The sequence below is a fragment of the Hevea brasiliensis genome, chromosome 6, assembly GCF_030052815.1.
Source record: "Hevea brasiliensis isolate MT/VB/25A 57/8 chromosome 6, ASM3005281v1, whole genome shotgun sequence".
Taxonomy (NCBI): domain Eukaryota; kingdom Viridiplantae; phylum Streptophyta; class Magnoliopsida; order Malpighiales; family Euphorbiaceae; genus Hevea; species Hevea brasiliensis.
Window position 1 is genome coordinate 100357878 of NC_079498.1, and position 25321 is coordinate 100383198.

At 32.1% G+C, this 25321-nt stretch overlaps 1 long non-coding RNA gene, 1 other non-coding gene and 1 pseudogene across 2 annotated transcripts; all 3 read left to right on the top strand.

The window, feature by feature from the left end:
* Nucleotides 1-1203: 1203 nt before the first annotated feature.
* LOC131180864 (disease resistance protein SUMM2-like) lies at nucleotides 1204-11499 on the top strand (annotated as a pseudogene).
* Nucleotides 6223-8870, top strand: LOC131180865 (uncharacterized). Its single transcript, XR_009149539.1, has 2 exons — nucleotides 6223-6841; nucleotides 7136-8870. It is a non-coding gene; the product is annotated as an uncharacterized LOC131180865 (long non-coding RNA).
* Nucleotides 11500-12155: 656 nt separating the features above from the next.
* LOC110649191 (uncharacterized) lies at nucleotides 12156-12960 on the top strand. The gene is made up of 3 exons (XR_009149538.1): nucleotides 12156-12437; nucleotides 12551-12637; nucleotides 12821-12960. It is a non-coding gene; the product is annotated as an uncharacterized LOC110649191 (transcript).
* The last annotated feature ends 12361 nt before the right edge of the window (nucleotides 12961-25321 follow it).

Here is a 25321-nt window from a genome sequence, read left to right on the forward strand (position 1 = left end):
TATGTTATATGGTAGTGAGTGTTGGGCACTGAAAGAGTTGTATGCATCTAAGATAAGAGTTGCAGAGATGAGAATGTTAAGGTGGATGAGTGGCCATACTAGACTAAATAAAGTTTGTAATGAGAGTATTAGAGAAAAGGTAGGAGTGGTGCCAATTGAAGATAAGTTGAGAGAATGGAGATTGAAGTGGTTTGGTCATGTGAATTGTAAACATACGGAGGCTCCAATTAGACAACTAGAGCACATTAGATTAGAGGATATAAAGAGAAAAAGGGATAGACCTAAATTGACTTGGAGGAGAGTAGTACAACATGATCTATAAGTATTACACATTTTTGAGGATTTAACCCAAAATCGTTCAGAATGGAGAAAGCGGATCCATATAGTCAACCCCAAATTTTTGGGATAAAGGCTTAGTTGAGTTGAGTTGAGTTGAGTTGTATGAATTTGCAAACAATATGCATGATTCTAGTTGGTATGAATTTTACCGTACAGCCATACGATCGACTATGTTATATGGTAGTGAGTGTTGGGCACTGAAAGAGTTGTATGCATCTAAGATAAGAGTTGCAGAGATGAGAATGTTAAGGTGGATGAGTGGCCATACTAGACTAAATAAAGTTTGTAATGAGAGTATTAGAGAAAAGGTAGGAGTGGTGCCAATTGAAGATAAGTTGAGAGAAGGGAGATTGAGGTGGTTTGGTCATGTGAATTGTAGACATACGGAGGCTCCAGTTAGACAACTAGAACACATTAGATTAGAGGATATAAAGAGAAAAAGTGATAGACCTAAATTGACTTGGAGGAGAGTAGTACAACATGATCCAGAAGTATTACACATTTCTGAGGATTTAACCCAAAATCATTCAGAATGGAGAAAGCGAATCCATATAGTCAACCCCAAATTTTTGGGATAAAGGCTTAGTTGAGTTGAGTTGAGTTGTATGAATTTGCAAACAATATGCATGATTCTAGTTGGGCTGAACTTAATTTTTAAAAGTATAAAAATTTTATAAAAAAATTATAATTTTTTAATTAATTATATATATAATATTAATTTTTTAACTGGAGCTTGTAAAAGATTTTTTCGGCCCGGCCCGAAGCCTACTGTTTCATACCGTTTCATACTTTGATTATTTGTTGATCTTCTGAAATTTTTAGCCGTTGGATTATTTACAGGTGCCAATTCCACAATCAGAAATAGTGCATCTTGTGTTCTGTTTCAGCGTTCAGACAAAACTTGCCCACCCTGCACGCCAAATGGGTTTTCTGGAAATTAAACTTTATCCTTCTCCTTGGGTCTTGTTTAATTCCTCCCTATCAATGATCATGAATTTCTTTTCTGTTAAATCAGAGGTATCTGTTTACTTCTTCTGAATTTAAAGGTCATGAAAGCCTTTTCGGAATCATTTGTTCGCCCAATCTGGGGCCTTCCCAAGATCTTAAGGTGTTGCAATGAAAATAGTTCCAAATATATTTTTGAGATGGAAGACAATCTTGATTCCTTAAAAGATGCAGTGGAGCAGCTGAAGAATAAGAAGGAAGACATAAAGTTGAGGGTGAAGCGTGAAGAGAGCTCATACAAGGAGTGCATCTATAAAGTAACTGATTGGCTTTACAGGGCAGACTGCTTGGAAGCACAAGCCAACAAAATTATCGCAGAAGGTGAAGAAGAACTTCAGAAGAGAAGGCATGGATGTTGCAGTTCCCAAAACTTGAGCTGTGAAGTGGGGAACAAAGTTTGTGAAGTGCTCAAAGCTGTCCAAAAAAGTCTGATTGAAGGTAATTTTGATGTTGTGGTGAAGAGAACGCCTCATGATGTTGTAGATGTGATTCATGTGGAGACGACTGTGGGTTTTGAATCCAAATTGGACGATGTTTGGAGATGCCTCTATGACGAAAGTCTCAGAATTATCGGAATATATGGAATGCCTGGTGTAGGTAAATCTACTCTTTTAAAAAAAGTCAGCGATGAGCTTGTTGGAACTCACAATTCTACAGTAGTGATTTGGGTTGACGTATCCAAAGAAGCATGTCTGGACACCATCCAGAATGCTATTCGCAACCAGTTAGGGATACCCGATGAAACATGGAAAAATACAGACAAGGGAAATAGAGCTGCAGAGATATCAAGGTTGTTAGACAGCAGAAAGTTCATATTGATTTTAGATGATTTATGGGATAGATTGGATCTCTCAAATGTTGGGGTTCCTCAATCTAATAGGTCCAAAATAGTGTTCACAACTAGATCAGAAGGAGTTTGTGATGACATGAATGCTCAGATAAAATTGAAATTGAAGTGTATGTCGCAGGAAGAAGCAATGAGATTGTTCTGGATGGAGGTTGGTGAGGAAACTAGAAATTCTCGTGCCCAATTTGAATATGTTGTTGAGACGCTTAACAAAGAAGTTTGTCAAGGTTTACCACTCGCTCTCATTGTTATTAGTCAAGTATTGGCTGGGATGAGGGATCCTGAGGAGTGGGAGCATGCAATAAGCAAATTGCAAAATCACCCATCAAAGCTGCCAGGTATGGATCATATTTTTCATATTTTTGAGCCCAGTTATGATAGATTAGAGGATGCTATTATCAAAGATTGTTTCCTGTATAATTCCATACTACCGGGTGAGATTAGAAAAGATGAACTTATTAATTTATGGATTGGAGAAGGGTTTTTGGATATGTCTACTAAGTATTTGGGAGAATATATTATCAAAAGATTAGAGCTATCATGCCTTTTGGAGAGTGATGAATTAAATGATTCTGTTAGGATGCATGGTGTTTCTCGTGTTTTTGGCTTGTGGTTAGCTCATGAATATGGGAAAAAGGATAATAAGATTTTGTTACAAGAACGAGATTCTACAAAATGGATTGAGGCTGTGAGAATATCAATAGATGGGCAGATTGACGTGGAACCTCCTCCAACTCCTTGTTTGCAAGTCCAGACTTTGCTTATTAGGGATACCAACTTGAGCGTATTTCCGACCTGGATTTTGCATTCGAAAAAAGCTTTGACAGTTTTAGACTTGTCAAAAAATATCTGGTTAGCTGAGTTACCTGATAGCATTGGTGCATTAATTAACTTGCATTATATTAACCTCTCTTTTACAAGCATAAAGGAACTGCCAATTGAAGTAAAGAATTTGAAAAATCTGAAAGTTTTGCTTTTGGATTATACTAAAAGGTTTCAAATTATACCCAAGGGAGTGATATCAAGTTTTCCATCATTGCAATTGTTCAGCAAGTTAGATAATGAAAGCTTTGATGACACGACCTTATTGGAGGAGTTGAAATGCAGTGATTGCGTGAATGACATAAATGTAAGCCTATTCAGTGATCAAACTGTTGAAAGGCTGTTGAATTCTCAAAAATTACTAAATTGCATTAGAAATCTATCACTTAGAGAAATAAAGAGTCTCAACATATCAGTTTCAGTTCTATCAAGAATGGTGCATCTGGAGGAGCTAATTATAGAAGATTGTGAATGTTTACATTTTGAAAGTGACAATGACCAGTACTACGTCTTGAACATTCGTGGTCTACGGATACAGGGTTGTTCCACAATAGATGATTTGACATGGCTTATTTTTGCTCCAAGGCTTAAAACTCTTGATTTGCGTAGTTGTAGATCATTACTTCAAGTTATAGGCAATGATTTCAAAAGTGAAGAAATCAAAGAACTTGACCAACGTTTGGGCATATTCTCAAATTTGAAGAAATTATATTTGGGAGATCTACCAAGTCTGCGGTGCATCTGTGCTCAAGTCTTGCACTTTCCAATCCTTGAGGTTATGCTTGTTATTGATTGCCCGAATTTACTGAACCTCCCGTTTGATCTACATAGTGCAAGGAGGTTGAGGGAAATAAAAGGAACTAGAAGCTGGTGGAACCAATTGCACTGGAAAAATACGGCGGCCAGAGATGCTTTCGCTTTGAAATTCCAAGGTCACACCCTACTCTTCCTCTTTAATGCAATAATGCCCCTTTTTACTTTCTAAGAAGTTAAGAATTTTTGTACATTCTGATTATGAACATATAAAGCGTGTAACATGCACGCACACACAAAGTTAACCTTTTATCAATTTGAGTAAAATATTAAGTTGAATTCCACTTTTCTTATGCTAAAAAAGGAATGAAAAAAAATATAAGTTTTTTTTTTTTAATTAATGGATGAACATTATATTTGTAAGTGAAGGTAAACCACGCTTTGTAATGAATCAATAAATTCTACAGAATGATGATAAGCATTTCTTTAACTGAAAATATACCGATATCTAATTATTACAGTTAACGTCAAATAATTTAAAAGAAATTTAATACATGATTGCTAATTCATTATCTCTCCTTATATAGATGGCTTTGAAGCCGACCGATTTCAGGAAATCCGTTACTCCAGGACTGCTCCTCCGCTTACGGACCAACAAGAGGTGATGGGGCCTCCTACTAGAGGTATCTTGTTATTTACCTTAAATTAGTATTTAGAGCACATGCGCATTAATTCAGGAATTAATATTATATTATATTTTATTAAATGATTATAAATTAATTTTTTTCACAAATTAATAATAATTTAACTAATTCATAATAATTAGTATAGTTTTGTAATTGAGATATCAAATTATTAACAATACAAGCAAAACAATAAAAAAAGTAATGTACATTCTCATAAACATAATTTTCTTTCAATTTTTCATACAACTAAATAACATAAAGTCCGTAATGAGAGTATTAGAGAAAAGGTCGGAGTGGTGCCAATTGAAGATAAGTTGAGAGAAGGGAGATTGAGGTGGTTTTTAGACAAGTAGAGCACATTAAGTTAGATGATAGAAAGAAAAAAAAGGGGTAGACCTTAATTGACTTGGAGGAGAGTAGTACAACATGATTTAGAAGCATTATACATTTCTGAGGATTTAACCAAAATCGTTCAGAGTGGAAAAAGAGAATCCATATAGCCGACCTCAAATTTTTGGGATAAAGGCTTAGTTGAGTTGAGTTGAGTTTAAATAACATAAAGTAATATGACGTAATTTTTTGAGTTATACTGGTTGTATTCGCGCCTTGATAAATCATGTTAGGGTATATATATATATATATATATATTATTTTTTATGTACATTTATAAATGAGATTTAATTTAATAGTGTTAAAGTTATCTTTAAGATTATGAAATTTCAAATTCAAGCTCCAACCAAAGCTAAATAATATTTTTTTGTGCTATTACATTTATTATATCTACTATTTTTTTTAATTGCATCATTAGTAATAATACAAGTTTTGCAATTTCTCTAAGTATATATAAAAAAAAAACTTAAATGAACTTTTTCCGGAATTGGAGGTCAATTTACAAAATAATCCAAAACATAGCACACATTATCAATTTCACTAGATTCTTTTAATTTTATTAATTTATACTTAATTTTTATATATTTTTTTTATTAATTTTAGAAAATCATTCTTAAATTAATGAAAATATTATTTTGTTACATATAGAATCTAATAAAATAACATTAGATATTATTTTATTATTGAATCTAAAAAATATTATTTTAATTATATTTTCTTTGATATCTCTTCCTTCTCTCTTCTCATAATTCCAAAATTTCATCTCTCTTTCATGACTTTAGGCCTAGTATATGATGAATTCACCAGTTCAAGTAAACAGAAGATCTCTCTCTCTCTCTCTCTCTCGCTCTCTCTAATGACTTTTGGCCTGGTATATGGTGAATCCACCGGTTCAAGTAAATAGATGGCTTGGAACAATATTATATTTTTTGGAAAGAAATAAAGAAAAAGAGACAGGAGTGGAAAAATATGAATATACTAAAATAATAATATTTTGTTTAATTAAGGAACAAAAATTTTTAGTCAATAATTCACATATCAAATAATAAGAGTTGTTAATAATATTAATAATTCATGTTTTAGGTAGTATCCTTGAAATTCTATTTTATATTCTAATTTGACCTTTGCATCTAAGTCAAAACAAATTTGAATAAGGGAATTTTTATATGAATTTTTATATTATAAATAAATTTTTTATTTTTTTCTTTTCAGTTACGTGTTGATCTTATGATCCTTTCAATTATGAAATATTTTTTTAATGTTAAATAAATAAGAAAATAAAAAAAAACTAGGTATATAATGGTAAAAAATCCTGAATATTATAAAATTAATATATATATATATATATTAATTTTATCAAATTTTAACCCAAACTATTAATATTGATAACGATTGAATAAATTTAAATTGAAATATACATGTAAAGCTTACAAAATTATTTAATAAGAAAAAAAGTTGCATGGAATTTTTTTTTTTCTTGATGCTAATTTGAGCTTTGTAATTATCAAAGGATAGGCTTTTCTCTTTCTTTACCTTTCTGAAATTCCATTAATTTGAAGTTGTTTAGTGTTAGAAGTGATAAGATTCTGTGCTCAACTCAGGGGATTATTATGAAAAGTCAATATATTTTTTTATATATTTTTATTTAGTGTAAAATTTATATTCCTAAATAGATAGAGATTTGCATTTATAAATAGATGGAGATTTGTATTCCTAATTAATAGAGCATAATTTTAGAGATTTTTTTTTCTTATTTAGGAATTTGAGTTATATATGAATATGTGATATTCCGTTCTATCAAAGGTAGAAAAATAATAATACAAATATAATATTTGTGGTTCTCTTCCCTCATTTTCTTTCTTTCTTATTTTTCTAATTCTTAAATTCTTTAACATTTAGTTTTGGTTAGAGTAATAGGAAATGCTACAGCTCTAGTTAGCTTTTGTTGAAAAGTATAAATTATGTTGGATTTTTTTTTGTTGAGGGTGTTCGATTCTAGGTAAGTTGAGAGAAGGGAGATTGAGGTGGTTTGGTCATGTGAAACGTAGACATACGGAGGCTCTAGTTAAACAAGTAGAGCACATTAGGTTAGAGGATAGAAAGAAAAAAAGGGGTAGACCTAAATTGACTTGGAGGAGAGTAGTACAACATGACCTAGTTACACATTTCTGAGAATTTAACCCAAAATCGTTCAGAGTGGAGAAAGCGAATCCATATAGCCGATCCCAAATTTTTGGGATAAAGGCTTAGTTGAGTTGAGTTGAGTTGAGTTGAGAAGAGTGTTCGATTCTAGTTCTGGTTCAGAATCTGTCTAGAAATTGAAATTGAATCAAAATTTCGGTACAGTTCCGCTTTGGTTTTTGGATATTTTAGTTCTCAGTTTTGATTTGGTTAAGTATGGTTCCAGTTTAATCCTTGATTTTTAAAAATAATTTTATGCAACTTTTTATATGAAAAGTTATACATATGAATTAGCATTTTAACTTTAAAGTTGATTATTAATGCACAATATATTATATAATATACCTTTTAACTATTTTTTTAATTGTATAATATTTACCTATATATATATATAATGATGCACGGAAACGACAATGCTCGACGTTTCCATGTTTTGGAAAGATTTTCGACTTGAAAACGGCGAGACACGGAGTGGAGGCGTTTCGAGCCCGTTTCATGAAATTTGGAGATTTAATGTGTTTCGGATGTTGGAAACGCGTTTCTTTAAAATTAAAAAAAAAAAAGGGAAATTGATGTTAGGTTAAAAACGCTATAAAACAAAGAGGTAGGGGTTGTATCGCAAAAGAAGAAGAAGAAGAAGAAAAAAGAAAGAAAGAAAGAAGAAGACTTATTTGGCAGCAACAGTGGTGACGGCAGCTAGATCATCGGATGGCGGCGAGGCAGACACAATTTTCCTCTTTGGGTTTTGATCCTCTAACTGTTGAGCTGTTTTCTTTGGGCTCTATTACTTGCTTTATGAAGATAGGAGCAGAAGTTACATTATATATAAAGAATGATAAAATAATTGTAAAAAGATGTGTTTTATTTTAGTTTTATATTTATTATGTTTTTATATAAAGATAGATAACTTAGCAGACTAGCTCAACTGTTTAAATTCATGTTTCTCAGTTCCAAAGGAGAAACATTTTCAAGGAAATTAATGTTTTTTTTTAAGTGAGAAAATTGAATCAATTTGAACCTTATAATTCATCTATTTTTATGTAATGTGGCCATCAAGCATTTAAGATTTTTTATGGGCGATTAACTTTAATAATTGCAATGTAAAAGGCAATCTTTCTAGTATTAAGGCCTTATTATACCATTGTGGCCATTGAAACTTTGTTAAAATGTTATCTCACATTAAAAGAATATAAAATGAAAAACCTACATATAAATAATTGGTTTGCAATATTAAAATTTTATTTTTTTTAATATTTGAATGTGTTGTATTTTATATTTTTCTGAGTATAAAACTTATATACATGTATTTTTTTTTATATGGTTAAATGTTGCTTTGGACTTTATTTATTGTTCATGATTTGTGTGGTTGGACATATATATATATATATAATCTTAATTACATTTTCATTGAAATATATAATTGTATTAAAAATATATAATACATCTAAAAAATATATAAAAAAGGTATAAAATCGATACTCAGTTGATATGGATTTGGTTCAGTTATTAGTAAAGAATCAAAATCAAATCAATTCATAAAAAAGGGTTCGATTTGATTGAGACCTGAGAAATGTACACAGCCATGTTTTTTGTTTCCATTGTCGGCGTTAGATTCTGTTTGGTTCCTCAGAAAAGTTAAGGAAGACGGAAAAGCAAGCATTTTGGTTCTTTAACCTTTGGGATTCAGTTCTAATATCCAATTAAGCTTTACAGTTTATCTATTGATTTCGTTGCAGAATTTTATAGTGTTACCATTCTTTTCATTAGAACTTTTGTCTCACCATCGAATAAGTTTGCCACGTCGCTTGATTATGATTTTATTTTTTTTTATTTTTTATTAAGTATGGACGGCAAAAAATATATAAATGAACACAAACCTCTGGCGAATGGATATTAGCTGCAACCATTTTGGCAATTGGCGTGGCTGACTTGGGGCTTTGATTTCTGCAAGAAAGAAGCAATAACTGTTCAAAGTTTTGCCTCCAGTTATTTATTTTCCCTCAAATTAACTGGCAACTTTGGCAAGATTTGGATATTTATTTTTCGGCTAATTATTAGATACACCGGGAGCACTAAAAAATAGTGTTCCCTGTCTCACAGAAAAGTGGGTCCTTCCTATAATACAGAGAGTGAATCCTACATGATTGTGAGAGATGGTGCATGTGCACCGGGTGCACCTCATAATTTCTCTTATTTTTCTTGTCATCTATTGGTCGGATGTTGAGTTATAGAGTGCTCTTTTCTGATTTGGTGTTGTAGATGCTTTGATGGATTTACAAGATTTATGTGTTTTAATTGTCAATTTTGCAGGGGAAGATCCAAAATATGGTGGTAAAGGTGGATATGATGCGAGTGGATCTGGCAGAGTCTCGACTGTCACAGTGCCTTCAACTCCTCGGACAAAGGGTGAGATCTTGCAGTCCTCCAATTTGAGGAGCTTTAGCTTTAGTGAGCTAAAGGCAGCAACTAGGAACTTCCGTCCGGATTGTGTTTTGGGTGAAGGAGGATTTGGTTGTGTTTACAAAGGATGGATTGATGAGCATTCTCTAACACCTGTCAGGCCTCGAACCGGCATGGCCATTGCTGTGAGGAGGCTTAACCAAGAGGGCGTCTGGGGTCATCAGGAATGGCTGGTAAGTATCCCTTTTGTGATTTGCTTGTCTGCCTGTTCCTGAAGCTGTCATTACGGTAACATTTAAAGACATCATGATTGATAAATGTTATTTGTATGTCACTTGAATTTTGAATCTCTCATTGAGGGTGCAGGGCATAGATATTCGAAAACACACTAGGTTAGAGTTTTCAGAGTTTTGAGTGATAGTATCTTGCTCTTTTTAGTAAAACTTTTTACCCAAGAACGTAGACTTTACAATCAAAATCTTGTGTTATTATTTTCTCTGATTATGCAATTCTGTGTGCTTTAAATTTGCGTGCCTATATAACGTGCTTCTTGAAATCCAGACGGAAATCTTCTTTCTCGAGCAGCTTCATCATCCAAATATTGTGAAATTGATTGGATACTGCTTAGAAGATGACCATCGGCTTCTGGTTTATGAGTTCATGCCAAGGGGCAGCTTGGAGAATCACCTCTTTAGAAGTGCGTAATTCATATCCTCCTCAGTGTAGCCATTTCAACTTTTTCAGCATGGTGTAACAGTTTCTATGACTTCTGATATCTCAAATAAAATCCTTGTTTGAAATAGTAACGTTGTTGGAACAGGATCTAATGTTCAACCGCTCTCTTGGAACCTCCGAATTAAGATTTCCCTTGATGCTGCTAGGGGTCTATCATTTCTTCATAGTGATGAGGCCAAAGTGATACATCGAAACCTTAAGGCTTCTAATATTCTTCTTGATTCAGTGAGTGAATGTTTTAAATTTGGCTTGTACAGGAGTTGCAGGAATTGCACCTCTCTAACTCATCCCTCTTTCTTAAACTGTAATATGACAGAACTATAATGCCAAACTCTCCGATTTTTGGTTGGCCAAGGATGGGCCAACTGGTAGTAAGAGCCATGTTTCGACGCGAGTAATGGGTACCTATGGGTATGCAGCACCAGAGTATATAGCCACAGGTATCTTTTTTTCTATTCTCGACTATGCTTAAGTTCATATTTGACATTACTGTTTCTTGTTGAAAAATTGATTCTCTGCTTTGTGCTTAACTATCATCATACTAATCAAATGCTTATGGATCCTCTGAAATAGATGTGGATTTATATGAATTATGGCTTTTACCTACTTTTATCTCACTCTGTTTATTTCTTATGAAGGTCATCTAACTGCGAAGAGTGACACATACAGTTTCGGGGTTGTTCTTCTTGAAATTTTATCTGGCAGGCGAGCCATAGACAAAAGCAAGCCTTACAGAGAACAAAATTTAGTTGAGTGGGCAAGGCCTTTTCTTGGCAGCAAACGCAAAGTTTTCCAAGTTATGGATGCACGACTTGAAGGCCAGTATTCATTGAAAGACGCACTAAAAGCAGCTAATCTTGCAGTCCAGTGCCTATCAACAGAACCAAGGTTTAGGCCTAATATGGAAGAAGTGGTAAAAGCATTGGAACAATTGCTCGAGTCCATTGACAACCCGAAAAGTTCATCGAAGTTCAAGCAATGATCCTAGATATCGTAGGAAAAGCACCAATGGCATTTCTGATGGAAAAGCTGCCAGTTATCCAAGGCTATCTGCTTCTCGTCCGCATGCGTAAGAGAGATTATGCGCTTTACTCTATATCTGAAGAATTACGATTTGCATTGTATGGGTATACGTAGTATGTAACATAATAATCTGTACAGTTCTTCAATTCCATAACATCTAAATTTGACATTTCTTTGATGTATTTTCGTTTTGGCATTTGGTGATGATTCACATGCAACTTCTGTAATTGTCAACAAGCTTGTTAGCAGTACAATTTGAGGGATGCGATGCCTCTGCACAGTTGATAATTAATAACATAAACGTACATTTGTCAACAATTTTGCATAATTCATACCTCGATTGTCAGAAGCTCAAGATTAGAGCAAAAACAAAGTTACCCACGCAGAAGGAATGTTGTACAGCTAGGTGAAGTTCATCCTGCAGAAAATGTATTTGACTGTTGATCTTGGAGACCTTTCATATATTAAAAGAAAATTATGGACAAATATATGAAAAACATTAACTTCATGGAAGTTCCTAGTTAGGGAACTGAAATTGTTACCAAACTATCAAAAACATGTTCTCATGAATCATTCAAAATGCTTTCATTTATGAAGCAGAACCTTTGCTACAGAAAATTTTGAGCGTCTAAGCTTCAAGAAAAATTTTATTAATTGATTACCTTTCAACATCATAATCCTAAAAATGACTTAGATAGTAATTATTAGAAAAAAAATTATTTAAATGTAATAAATTTATTTTTGTGCAATTGAATATTTGAATGGATAAAAAAATATTTACAAGCAAATATTATTTTTTTTATTCAAAAGTGTCATGGTGTTTAATTTGATTTATAAATAAGTGAAATCTATTTATAAGTGGAAAGCTACAAGTAGATTAACAGTTTAGCTTATAAAAACTACCTAAAATAAGTAGAAAGTTAAGTAAGATTCTTTATTTATAACTTATCTATTTGTTTTAAATTAGTGTTCTAAGAGAAAAAAAAAATTGCAAAATTGCAATACAATATGAAATTCAAATACCTCATTATTTGAGATCCACATCCAAATGGCCCCGAAGATTATATTTTGAGGAAGATAAGTTAGATATACTTACCTCTGATTTACAAGTACGTTTATTTCTTATTTACCTTAGCTTTCCACTGATCTTGTAGTTACTGATTAAATTGGAGGACAACAGATTGATTAAAACTGTTGGCATACCAGTTGAAGATGAAAAAGGTTCAATGCGCCTTACTGCATGTGTCTAATCTCAGGTGATTTTGCAACCTGAGGATTAGCTACTGCAAATTTATTTTCCTTTCTTTTGCTGCTCATGCTGGTTTTATGAGCTCATGTAACTTTCTTGTTTTCACTTTTGATTATTTAGGTTGGCTGTCCAATGCGTTGCTCATTCTGTGCCACCGGAAAAGGAGGGTATTCAAGAAATCTTCAAAGGCATGAAATTGTTGAGCAGGTCTGTGTCACATTTCTCATCCATATTTGTTCATCAGAGCCATCATTGCTTATGATTGTTAGGATGCTATATCAACACCATGGAAAAATAAGGTCAAAAAGTAGCATTTTATTGCTTTCATCACTTTTAAATGACAAAAATCTGATATTCACAATTTACTCTAGATATGTTTTACGTAAACAGGTTTTGGCTATTGAGGAGATCTTCAAACTTTGAGTGACAAACGTAGTCTTTATGGGAATGGGTGAACCAACGCTGAACTTGAAGTCTGTCTTCAAAGCTCACCGATGCTTGAATAAGGTGAATTTTTATTTATTTTATCTATCAGCAATTTATCCTGTTGCTTCATTAGAATATTAAATTATTATTGATTACCTCTTCTATTTATTTATTTTTTTTAATATTACTGTTTTTTAGTGTTTTTTTGCCCATAGGCCCTGAGATTTTCAAAAAATTAGGAATATAATAGTTTTTTTAACAAAAATAAAAATTAAATTACCTTAACCTTTATATCTTTTCATTTAGAAATGTAATACTCAATTTTTTAAAATTTTATAATAATTTACTTATACGATTAAAATACTATATAATTAATCTTTAAAATTTTGCTTTAAATAACATTTAGTCCTTGAATTTTTAGGTAAAATTAATTTTTAATTTTTAAAAAAATTAAAGATAAGAGACTAAAATGTTATTTTATCTAAAAAATTAAAAGAAAAGTTATTCAACATAGGTGACAGATTAAAATGCAATAAAAAATTATTAAAATTTATATTATTTTTATATAAAAAAATTATTTAATTCAATTCATAAAACTGAATATGCAAGTGAGAATTTCACTCATTATTAATATGTTTAATAATTTTCCCAACAGAAGAAAATCTAACCCTTTTTTTTTTTAGGTAAATAATGTGTTTAGAGATTTAGCTAGAACTTTTTTTTTAAAAAAAAAAAACTACACTAACAAATCAATGAGGATTTCTAATGTTGTAGATTTTTAGAGCTATTATTCTATTAAATATGTTCTAAAACAACAGAGCTAGAAATTTTAATCTAATACTTAGATTTCTTGATAAATTAATAATGAAAGATCAATTTTAGTGCATTCTCTCTTTTTCTCTTATTTAATTATTCTAACGTTCTATTGAGTTAGGTGAATTTTCTTTAATAATAAAATTTAATGAGTTAGTAAAAAATTTAGAGATATGAATATATAGTTTTATGTAAAATTATCTCTAAATTTAGAAATTTTTATCAATTTTTTTGAAAAATTTATAATTTCAATTGTATGTTAATTAATTTTTTATTTATTTTTATTTTTTTAAAAAAATATATATTTATTTTCATAAAATTTTTTAAAATGGATCCCAAAGTAAAATTTTTGTGTCTCCAGCTTAAACTAATTTTTTCTAATGAATTTTCTATAAATAAGTCACATTTAGATTGTAAAATACAATTATATGTATATATATATATCGTGTGTGAATATAGACAGTTTGCAATAGCTCCTAAAAAATGCCACCAAATTGACCAAACAAAATAGCTGCCAAAGTTTCCTTACCAAACTTCTCCACGAGCAACCAAATTTGACTAAACAAATGGCCGCCAAAGTTTCCTTGCCAAACTTCTCCACTAGCCACCAACTAGTACAACTTCTTTGGCAGCATTGAATTTTGAAAGCCGAAACTATTTTTTTGAATTAAAAAAAGTAATTTAAAAAAAATTATATTATTACTTTAGTGTTCTTATGACTAAAATTAATCAAATTTAATATTTAATTATTTTTTAATACTCTCTAACTAATATATTTAAAAGAATGATTTTCTTAACAATAGTTTCAACAGCAATGTCAAACGGACTAATAGTTGACTCATTGACTCTTCCGAGCATAGTTATTAAACCTAAATTAAACGGATCAATGAATTGAATTTTAAACCGATTTAAATATATAATTAAATTAAAAAAAAGAGTGAATTAGTATAATTTAGTTGATGACAAGGTTAAAAAGTAACTATGTCAACATTTATAACATCAGTAAAGTAAATAAGTTAAAAAAAAAAAAGCCGACACTTTTAAAATTGATTGACAATGAGCGGCTTAGCTTGTTCATTTACCATATATTTAGTTGTTTAGAATTTTTAATTATTTTTTATTGTTCAATTTATTTTTACATTAAAAATAAAAACTTACACATTATGAAAATTAAGAATATTTTAATTGAGTCTGAATTTTTTTTATAATTTTTTTTGTTATATTTGTGGCTTTGAAATTTTGGATATATTTTTCATGAACCCGAATTGTGACCCGACTCGAAAGTTTCGCGCTGCGACCCGATTAGGATAAAAAGTTAGATCTGTGGTGGTAGCGAAGGGCACGGGCCAATAGAACCAGTATAAATATTGTAATATTCTATATTTTGTGGTAGAGTTGTGAGATATTCGGGAAACACACTGATGTTAGGGTTTGAGAGTTTTGATTGATTGTATCTTGCTCTTTTCATCATAGTGGAACTTTTTTCTCTTGTCTTGCCCGTAGACGTAGACCTTACGGTTGAACCACGTTAAATTCTGTGTTATTCTTCTTCTCTTTTAAATACTGTGTGATTGTGCGATTTATGTGTGTGCTTTATATTTGTGTACTTGTTATAACAAACTGGTATCAGAGCTTTTTGCACAAAACCTAAGGTTTACAGATGGCATCGTCTTCAACAAAGTATGAGATGGAGAAGTTTGATGGTGGATCGAGGGTCAGTCTGTGGAAGATTAAAATTAAATCTTCCTTGATCCTACAAGGTCTATGGAAGGCAATTGAGGATAACTTTCCAAAAGGTATGAAAGAGGCAGAGAAGACTGATCTAAAGGAGAGAGCCTTGAGTGCGATTTTAATGAGCGTAACTGATAATGTTTTACGTGAGATTGCTGGTGAAAGCTCAGCATCTGCGGCATGAAAGAAATTAGAGGAGTTATTCTCTGCCAAATCACTAATCAATAACTTGTATCTAAAGAAAAGACTTTACAATCTGAGAATAAGCGAAGGTACGCCCATTCAAGAACATCTGGATGAATTCAATTCAATCATTATGGATCTGAAGAATATTGATATTGAGATTGATAGTGAGGATCAGGCCCTTATTGTGTTATGTTCTTTGCCATCCTCCTATGAAACTTTTGTTGATACTCTGTTGTATGGAAAAGACAGTATTTCACTAGACGATGTTAGTAATTCTCTAAAATCGAAGGAGTTGAAAAAGAAATTTCCAGATAATAGAGAAAAGTTTGAGGGGGAAGGTTTGGTGAGTAGGGGAAGAACACATTCAAGGGAGGGTTCTTCCAGCAGGAAGAAATCTAAGGCCAGATCTAAGTCAAGAATGAAAAAGGCCAACTGTTTTGAGTGCGGGGAGCAAGGTCACTACAGGAGAGACTGTCCCAAGTTGAAAAATAAAAAGGGAAAACAACCAGAAAGTTCTGCGAATGTGGTTGATAGTTTTATTTGATTCTGGTGGTGATGACAGTGCTAGAAAAATTTTATCCATGAGTTCAGATCATGGACAAAATTCCTGGATTCTTGATACTGGTGCTACTTATAACATGTGTCTACACAAAAACTGGTTTGTCACTTACAAACAAATGAGTGGCAAGGTGTTTCTGAGCAATGATCGTGCATTGTCTGTTGAAGGAATTGGTAACATCCGATTGAGGATGTTTGATGGCGTTGTCAGAGCTATAGAGTGTTGACATGTTCCAGGACTAAAGAGGAACCTGATTTCTCTTGGGACATTTGACTCTCATGGATTCAAAAACCTTGCAGAGAATGGAGTTCTCAAAGTGTGCAAGGGCTCTATGGTACTCATGAAGAGCAGTTTGGTTTCAGGATTGTATTTTCTTCAAGGCAGTACAATTTCAGGGGAAGCTGCAGTAGCATCCAGAAGCAATAATCAGAATCAGACTCAATTGTGGCATATGCGTCTTGGTCATATGAGTGAAAGAGGATTATATGTGCTAAGCAAGAGGAATTTGTTGGACAGGCAGAAAACAGAATCTATGGACTTTTGTGAACACTGTGTGTTTAGCAAACAGACCAGGGTGAAGTTTGATAAAAAGGCAATGCGCAAGACCAGAGGAACGGTGGATTATATCCACTCAGATCTATGGAGTCCTAACAGAATCCCTTCCAAGAGCGGTGCCAGGTACTTCATGACTTTGATTGATGATTACTCTCGGATGGTATGGGTGTATTTTCTGAAAACAAAAGATGAGGCATTTTCAACCTTTGTAAAGTGGAAGACGATGATTGAGAAGTAGACAGAAAAGAAGGTCAAGCATCTTAGAACTAATAACGGGTTAGAATTTCGCAATCGTGAGTTCGATGCATTCTGCAGCAATGAAAGTATAGTGAGACATCACACTTGTACAAGGACATCACAATAGAATAATATTGCAGAACGTATGAACAGAACGCTTTGTGACAAAGCACGAAGCATGCTCTCACATTCAGAATTGGGAAAGGATTCTGGGCTGAAGCAATTAATACAGCCTGTTTCTTAGTTAATAGATCTCCATCTACAGCTATTGAGTGCAAAACTCCTTTTGAGATCTGGTTCGGTTCACCTGCTGATTACTCTCAGCTGAGAGTATTTGGTTGCCCTGCTTATGCTCATGTGAGAGATGGTAAGCTTGAGCCGAGGGCAAGAAAATGCATATTTCTAGGGTATGCATCTGGAGTGAAAGGCTACAGGTTGTGGTGCAATGATCCAAAGTCTCCAGGATTAATTATCAGCAGGGATGTGACATTTAATGAGTCTGCTTCATTGGATAGTCAGAGGGAGAAGTCAATAGCAGAATCAGATCACGGTGTCAGAGAATAGGTGGAGCTTGATATTGATACTTCAGCAGTTCAGTCCAGTGATTCAGAGGATGAGGTGCAAGATCCTGATCAACAAGAGGATGCACCTGAGCAACAGCAACAGGAACCATATAGCATTGCAACTGGTAGAGAGAGAAGACAGATTAGACCACCGCAGAGATATGCATATGCAGATCTAGTTGCGTTTGCCTTGTCAGTTGCTGAGACAGTTGATGTGCATGAACCCAGCAATTATAGAGAAGCTATTTCTTGTTCAGATGCAGATCAGTGGGTCGGTGCTATGAGTGAAGAAATTGAATCTCTTCACAAGAATCAGACTTGGGAGCTTGTAACATTGCCTAAGGGACAAAAAGTGGTAGGTTGTAAATGGGTGTTCAAGAAAAAGGAAGGCACTTCAAGGGTTGAAGTACCTCAATATAAGGCATGGTTGGTAGCAAAAGGCTTTACTCAGAGAAAAGGAATTGACTTTAATGAAGTATTTTCTCTAGTTATGAAGCATAGTTCTATCAGAGTCTTACTTACTATGGTTGCTCTTCATGATTTAGAGCAACTATATGTGAAGACAACATTTTTGCATGGTGAGTTGGAGGAGCAAATTTATATGAGTTAGCCTGAGGGATTTCTCATTCCAGGTATGGAAAATCGTGTTTGCTTACTTAAGAAATCTTTATATGGTCTAAAATAGTCTCCTAGGCAGTGGTACAAAAGATTTGATACATTCATGGTTCCTAATGGCTTTAATCGAAGTTCATATGACAGTTGTGTGTATCATAAGAAGCATTCAGATAATTCCTTTGTTTATTTGCTATTATATGTGGATGACATGCTTATTGCTGCTAAAAGCATGTCACAAAATAACATTCTAAAAAAGTAGTTGAGTGATGAGTTTGAGATGAAAGATTTGGGTGCTACAAAGAAGATATTGGGAATGGAAATTACCAGGGATAGAAGTGTTGGGAAGCTTTTCTTGTCTCAACAGGCTTATATTGAGAAAGTACTTAAGCGTTTCAACATGAATAATGCTAAGCCTATGACTATTCCGTCTGCTACCCATTTCAAGTTATCTGCAAACATGTCACCCAAAACAGATGAGGAGATGGAGCACATGTTTAGTGTTCCCTATTCGAGTATTGTTGGTAGCATCATGTATGCTATGGTATGCACCCAACCTGACATTTTACATGCAGTTAGTGTTGTGAGTAGATACATGGCGTGTCCTGGGAAAGAGCAGTGGCAGGCAGTGAAATGGATTTTGAGGTATTTGAAGGGTACTACAGATGTTGGTCTGACATTTGACAGGGCCAAGATGAGTGATTCTGTTGTTGGCTATGTGGATTCAGATTTTGTAGGTGACTTAGACAAGAGGAGATCTTTGACAGGTTATTTGTTTACTCTTTCTGGAAGTGCCATCAGTTGGAAGGTAACATTGCAAGCTACAGTTGCTTTGTCTACCATAGAGGTTGAATATATGACCTTAGCAGAGGCAATAAAGGAAATTTTATGGTTACAAGGTTTGGTGGGTGATCTTGGGCTGATATAGAACAAGGCAATAGTGTTTTGTTACAGCCAGAGTGTAATACATCTCACAAAAAATCAGATGTACCATGAGCGAACTAAGTACATTGATGTCAGATATCACTTCATTTGAGACATTATATCTCAAGGGACTGTAGTTGTGCAGAAAGTCTCTACACATGATAATCCAGCAGATATGATGACCAAGGGAGTCCCAGTTAGCAAGTTTAGGCATTACCTAGACTTGGTTGATGTTTGTAGTGCTCAGTAATGCCCTTGCGAGGGCATATGACAAGACAGAGTGTTTTGTGGTTATTTTGTTAATGATAGAGGAAATTCAAACCAATGGGAAGAATTGTTATATTTGTGTCTTTGAAATTTTAGATATATTTTTCATGAACCCGAATTGTGACCCGACTCGAAAGTTTCGCGCTGCGACTCGATTGGGATAAAAAGTTAGATCTGTAGTGGTAGCGGAGGGTGCGGGCCGATAGGACCAGTATAAATATTGTAATATTCTACATTTTACGATAGAGTTGTGAGATATTCGGGAAACACATTGGGGTTAGAGTTTAAGAGTTCTGATTGATTATACCTTGTTCTTTTCATCATAGTAAAATTTTTTTTCTCTTCTCTTGCCCGTGAACGTAGACCTTACAGTTGAATCACGTTAAATCCTTGTATTATTCTTTTTCTCTTTTCAATACTATGTAATTGTGTGATTTGTGTGTGTACCTTAGATTTACGTGCTTATTATAACATTTTTAATAAGTAAAATTATTTTTAAATACATGTAAAATTATTTAAAAATAGTTTTACTCATCAGAAAATTATGAAAAAATATTTTTGGATTCCTTAAAATTTTATTAAAATATTTTTGGATTCCTTAAAATTTTATTAATTTTTTCGATGTGTAAGTTTTTTTTTTTTAATTTTAAATGTAGGATCAAACTGAACATTCAAAAAAATAATTTTACTGTATTTTACTTCTAAAGTCAAGATAAATATTTTTACAAATAAAAAATTAAGAAAAAAAATTATTTTTTATTTTTTAATAATATTCTTGACTTTTTTTTACCTAAAATTTTATATTTTTAATGCAGGATTAAATATAGCATCTATCAAAAGGGGTCTTATAAAAAATATTATCTTCTTATAATTTAACTGAAAAATATTTAAACGGGTATTATTGGTAATGTTTAGCGATTCATTTAAATATGCAACAACGATGCCTAAGTGTGTCCCTATTCCAAGTATCAAATATAAAAACTTTCACATAAAAAAAATTAAGAATATTATGAAATGAATTACATACAAAATTATTTAAAAATGGTTTTATGCATTGAAAATTTATGAGAAAAAATATTTTTAAATTCCTTACAATATTTTTAATTATCTTAACGTGAAAGTTTTATTTTTTATGTAGAAATAAATTAGATAGTAAAAAATAATTAAAATTTGTAAAAAACTAAATATGCAGTTTAAGTTAGTATCTTTTATTTTTATATATATATCAGAAGTGTTGGCTTTTTTACGTTACTATATATAAGATTAAATATATATATATATATATATATATATATATATATATATATATATATATATATATTTAATTCTATAATAATATAATAAATTTTATAAAATAACAACATTAAAAAGATAGTTGTACATTTATAAAAAATTTAATATGCATTATATTATTCCAATATTTATATATAAAATTTAAAATGTAAATATAATTTAATAACTGTTAAAATTTTGATTTTAAATAATTAAAATTTAGTTAATTATAGATTTATTTTTTGTAATAAATGTTACAATAAATTATTTTTAATAACTTATTAATTGAATCATTGATGAACTGATTGAATCAATAACCGTTAATCAGATCTTTCAATTAGATCAACCTCTGAGCCATATTTAATAACATGGCTTCCTACAAGCATTCTTATCAAATCTCGCTATATTTTTTGACAAAAACCTTCTAGGGCCTCCAATAATAATAATAATAATAATAATAATAAACCCTCCTCTAATTTGATAAAATTTATATTTACATCTCTACTTGTAGAAACATAAATTAAATAGTCCTTGAGTTTTTTTTTTTTTTATAAAAAATATACACTTCAATCATTTTGTGAAATTTTAGTGCTCTATTTTTTGAGTAAAATAATTGCTGAATACATAGTTTTTAGAAATTAAAAAGATTTTTCATTTAAAATTCAAGAGTTAAAATCTTGTTCAAAATAAAGTTTTAAAAATTAAAACATAATATAGTTATTGAAAGGAATAAAGTGTAAAGAAAATAAAAATTACTTAAATGACATTTTAAAATATAATGATATAATTACAAATTTTGTCAATCCTAAATGAATGGAGGACAATTCGCCCATGGCTCCTGTGTTTTTGTGAAGGGTAAAGGGTAAAGGGGTTAACATTCCACCCTTCCATTTTTTTTTTTTAAGACTAGTATTAATTTGAAGCAAGATATAATTATTTTAATTATATATAATAATTAAATAAAAATTAATTATTTAAATAAAATAATAAAATTTTATAAGAATTAATATTAAAATTTACTAGTATAATATAATATATAAATGTGTACAATTTTTTATTCCTATTATTTTATTATTCTTATCAAATTTTTACCTAAGATAAAATTTCTTAACATATGAGAATTTTATTATCTTTGACTATTATCAGACTAGGTTTTGTGTCCATCTCGTTCTACACTTCGAGAGCTTTCCATAGACACTAAGAATATGAATTTTTATCGAGCGGTTTGTCCAATTTTTGCCCGAGAAGTTTTAGCCAATTTCAACTTTTGGGTTAAATTTCTCACAAACCGAAAATCCCACAGAGATTCTGAGAGTATCAGCATGCTCCACTTGATGAGAGTTTTGCGGTAATATAAATTTCAAAATTTTTCGATACCGAAAATCTAGTAGATCCCACGGATTTTGAAGTGTTTTTTCGAGCTTTAAATGAACTTATTTAATTTCATAAAAATTATAATCTAACCCCTGGTGTTGTGGGCTTCGCATCGGTGCCTATGTTTTGCAAAAATTCGGCCGGCACCTAGATTCGCATTTTCAAGCCGGACAGATAGGTTGCCGAAGCCATTTAGGAATTGGGTCGAAATCGCAGTCCTTCCCACCATTTTCAGACACTCTGGATGCGTATCAAGTGTCAGAATTGGTATAGGTAAACCTGAATCCTCAATTCCCTTATTTACCTAGTGCCGAGTTTTGAATAAAAATCTATAAAATATTTGTGGGTAGTTAGAAAATTATAATTCCTTTTGCAATAGCTTATTAACATTATTAAGGACCATGGGGCAAAATTTTAGAATTTTTAGAGCTCGTTTGAGTATTTTTGCAAAATGTCAGTTTTAGGGATTAAAACGTAATTTTTTGACTTTATGGGTTTTGCCTGGTTTGGAGGGCTCAAGAGGGGCCATGTGATGTTGATGAGATATGGATATGAGATTTGTGATTTAGAAGTGTTATTTGGATCACTTTGCAGGTTGGATAGGTCCTAGGTATAGGGGGAACTCTGTTGGATTTTCGACAAAATTTAGGCTGTCCTTTGACTCTTTAAAGTTTTATTTTAAGTAAATATTGATAAATTTGTGATATAATTTTTAGGTGATTCGGGTCAGCCTTCTTCCTCCTTCCAGTAGCCGCAATGACTTTTGGAGTACTGTGAGTATATATTGATTTTATTTACAATTTCAATATTATTATATATTCAAGGCATGCTCATGCATCACATATATATATAGTTAAATATTAGGCACGCTTTGTGTTGTATTATTGTTTGATGATTTTGATATAGGTATTGCCTCAGAGTAATTTAGAGCAGTGTGCGTGTGTCAGCATGCATGTGGTGTACTGGTAATGGATATGGGTAGGGCAGACAAATTGGCTTGAGCTAGTCTCGCTTGGGGGTCGATCATTTTTTGTGATAAGTCAGGGTGAGTACGGCTTTGAGTTGATTTTGCTGATCCCTGCATTTCGATTATTAAGAGAAAGTATAGCTCGAGTTGATCTCGCTGACAGGCATTAGATTAAGAGAGCTGTATAGGAGATCAGCTCCCATATTATATATGTTGATGTGACACACGGGTGCGTGAGTGCTCCAAATTATTCTTTATGTGAGTGTTGTTTGAATTTGGCTGAATATGATAATCTGTGTTGCATTTTATCATTAGGGATACATTAGTGTTAGCTAGTTATAGAAATTATACTTAAAATCAATATCTTACTTTATGAGTCAAATGTTCACTCCTGTTCACTCATTTTTCTAGGTTATAGGAGGATTTTTTCTTTGTGATTAACCTGCTTTCTTCCTCGTAGGTCTAGAGTTGTAGTATCTATATTTTATGTTGTTATTTTGAAATCTAGAACTCCGCATGTGCTAGGAGTATCTTATTTGGTTTGAGAATTATAGAAGATTATTATTTTGAAATTGTAAACTTAATATTATGCATGTATGGTTGAATGGGATGGACATATTTTTATGATAGATGAGGGAGCTGAGTTCCCATTTGATTAAATTGCTTGACTAAGGATTATGAGGGTGAGCTGAGCTCCCCATATATATATATATTGTGATCACAAGTCGGGTGAGCTAAAGACTCCCCATTGGATAGTCCAGTTTATGGCTGGATTCTGTTTGATTGATTTCCTGAAAATGGGCTTTGGATGTCGGCCTTAAGTTTTGGGCTAGAAATAGTTAGACTTACTACGGGCTTTGGGGGCCTTATGTTGACCCAAGTCCTAGTGCCAGCCTGACCCATAATTTGAGTCGTGACAATTTTGTACCTTTTAATCTTAACCCTTTATTCTTTGTAAAAATTAATTTAGACTCTAGTACCAAAAAGTAATAAAACAAAATAGTTCCAAATTAGTCCTAACCATTAAATATTTTAGAAATTGATTTTGGACCTTATATTAGGAGTTTATTAAAGAAATAACAGTAGATTTTAGTACCATTAAATCCTGAAGTTTATGAAAGAAATAAAAATAAATTTTAGTACTATTAAATCCTAACTCTTTTTTTAGAGATTAAATTTCCACCATTAGATTAAGAATTAGTTAAAGTAAAAAATTAAAGACAAATTAATACAATTTATTTTCTACCTTTAATTTAATTTATAAAGATAGATTCTTAACCCTTGGATTAAAAAGCAATAAGAACAAAATTGTCTTGGCCTTTGATTTTTTTTTTTTTTTACTTTAATTTTTCACCATTAGATCAAAAAGTGAAAAAACCAAAATTATATACTCAAATCTCAACCCTTCTTTTTTTTTTTTTAATCTTTAATCACCACCATTGATCGTAGGGTTTACTCTTCTATAAATACTCTCTTTACTAAAGTTCAAGGGGAAGAGTGGATTTTGGGTGAAAAAGTTAAAAAGAAAAAATCTTTTGAAGCTTTCTCTCAAAACCACATTCACTCTCACATTCAAAACCCATTTTCTTCTTGATGCTACCTTTAATCCTCTCTATTTGAACAGACCCTCTCACTTTAGTCTCCTCTTCAAAGTCTCATTCTTCCTCCACGACACCACACAGAAACTCACCATTTTCTGGATTTTCAAAGTGCAACATCTCTTTTCACGGTTTGGATTTGAATATCAGCCTTTCGTTCCTCCCTATTCTACTCACGCGTCTCTGTCATTGTTGACCACACATTTTTCTCATTCAAACTTCTGCTTTGGTGGGTATGGGTAAGAATCTTTGTAATGTTATAGGTTATAGATTTTAATATAACAGAGCCATTTTTTTTTAAGTTGCTGTCTCTTGTTCTATTCAAATTGTATTTTGGTATTGAAAGTGTTCATTGTTTTTTTTTTTTTTGGCCAAATTACTTTCATGGTTAGAGCTCCTAAAATTAATTCTTATGGCCAATATATTTGAAGTCAATCAATTTGTGTGGGTTATAGGTAGAAATGTTTGCTATCGATTTGTGAGAATAGGGGAATGATTTTATGAGAAGGAATCTGGGTAGGTCATCTTTGTTCATTCGCAATCTGTTACCCAACTCATTTTCTTTGTTTATACAATCTGATATTGATAGCATTGTAGGAATGCATCTGATAATATGCTTTGGTTGATAGATGTTGAGAGTCGTTGAGATTTTAATGCCTTGTGAGATTTTTTTTTTCCTCATATGCTGTTATTGTTGCAATAGAGAATGTTTGGACTAATAATGTATGGGTAAAATGTATGCCTAATGTTGGATAAAATAGGATGTTATTGAACTGAAGTGTGAAATATCTTTTGTGAGGCCTTGCT